The sequence below is a fragment of the Procambarus clarkii genome, chromosome 19, assembly GCF_040958095.1.
Source record: "Procambarus clarkii isolate CNS0578487 chromosome 19, FALCON_Pclarkii_2.0, whole genome shotgun sequence".
NCBI classification, from domain to species: Eukaryota; Metazoa; Arthropoda; class Malacostraca; order Decapoda; family Cambaridae; genus Procambarus; species Procambarus clarkii.
Genome location: NC_091168.1, coordinates 27,390,995 through 27,392,867, shown reverse-complemented (window position 1 = coordinate 27,392,867; position 1,873 = coordinate 27,390,995).

The following is a 1,873-nucleotide window of genomic DNA, read 5'->3' as shown; positions in this document are numbered from 1 at the left end:
AATGGTGACTGGTACAACAGTGAGTGGTGAGTGGTAATGGTGACTGGTACAACAGTGAGTGGTGAGTGGTAATGGTGACTGTCACAACAGTGAGTGGTGAGGGGTAATGGTGACTGTCACAACAGTGAGTGGTGAGGGGTAATGATGACTGTCACAACAGTGAGTGGCGAGTGGTAATGATGACTGTCACAACAGTGAGTGGTGAGGGGTAATGGTGACTGTCACAACAGTGAGTGGTAATGGTGACTAGCACAACAGTGAGTGGTAATGGTGACTGTCACAACAGTGAGTGGTGAGTGGTAATGGTGACTGGTACAACAGTGAGTGGTGAGTGGTAATGGTGACTGTCACAACAGTGAGTGGTGAGGGGTAATGGTGACTGTCACAACAGTGAGGGGTAATGGTGACTGGCACAACAGTGAGTGGTAATGGTGACTGTCACAACAGTGAGTGGTAATGGTGACTGGCACAACAGTGAGTGGTAATGGTGACTGTCACAACAGTGAGCGGTGAGTGGTAATGGTGACTGGTACAGCAGTGAGTGGTGAGTGGTAATGGTGACTGTCACAACAGTGAGTGGTGAGGGGTAATGGTGACTGTCACAACAGTGAGGGGTAATGGTGACTGGCACAACAGTGAGTGGTAATGGTGACTGTCACAACAGTGAGTGGTGAGTGGTAATGGTGACTGGTACAACAGTGAGTGGTGAGTGGTAATGGTGACTGTCACAACAGTGAGTGGTGAGGGGTAATGGTGACTGTCACAACAGTGAGTGGTGAGGGGTAATGGTGACTGGCACAAGAGTGAGTGGTGAGGGGTAATGGTGACTGTCACAACAGTGAGTGGTAATGGTGACTGGCACAACAGTGAGTGGTAATGGTGACTGCTACAACAGTGAGTGGTGAGGGGTAATGGTGACTGTCACAACAGTGAGTGGTGAGGGGTAATGGTGACTGTCACAACAGTGAGTGGTGAGGGGTAATAGTGACTGGCACAACAGTGAGTGGTGAGGGGTAATGGTGACTGTCACAACAGTGAGTGGTGAGGGGTAATAGTGACTGTCACAACAGTGAGTGGTAATGGTGACTGTCACAACAGTGAGTGGTAATGGTGACTGTCAAAACAGTGAGTGGTAATGGTGACTGTCACAACAGTGAGTGGTAATGGTGACTGTCACAACAGTGAGTGGTAATGGTGACTGTCACAACAGTGAGTGGTAATGGTGACTGTCACAACAGTGAGTGGTAATGGTGACTGTCACAACAGTGAGTGGTAATGGTGACTGTCACAACAGTGAGTGGTAATGGTGACTGTCAAAACAGTGAGTGGTAATGGTGACTGTCAAAACAGTGAGTGGTAATGGTGACTGTCAAAACAGTGAGTGGTAATGGTGACTGTCACAACAGTGAGTGGTAATGGTGACTGTCACAACAGTGAGTGGTAATGGTGACTGTCACAACAGTGAGTGGTAATGGCGACTGTCACAACAGTGAGTGGTAATGGTGACTGTCACAACAGTGAGTGGTAATGGTGACTGTCACAACAGTGAGTGGTAATGGTGACTGTCACAACAGTGAGTGGTAATGGTGACTGTCACAACAGTGAGTGGTGAGTGGTAACGGTGACTGTCACAACAGTGAGTGGTAATGGTGACTGTCACAACAGTGAGTGGTAATGGTGACTGTCACAACAGTGAGTGGTAATGGTGACTGCCACAACAGTGAGTGGTAATGGTGACTGTCACAACAGTGAGTGGTAACGGTGACTGTCACAACAGTGAGTGGTAATGGTGACTGTCACAACAGTGAGTGGTAACGGTGACTGTCACAACAGTGAGTGGTAATGGTGACTGTCACAACAGTGAGTGGTAATG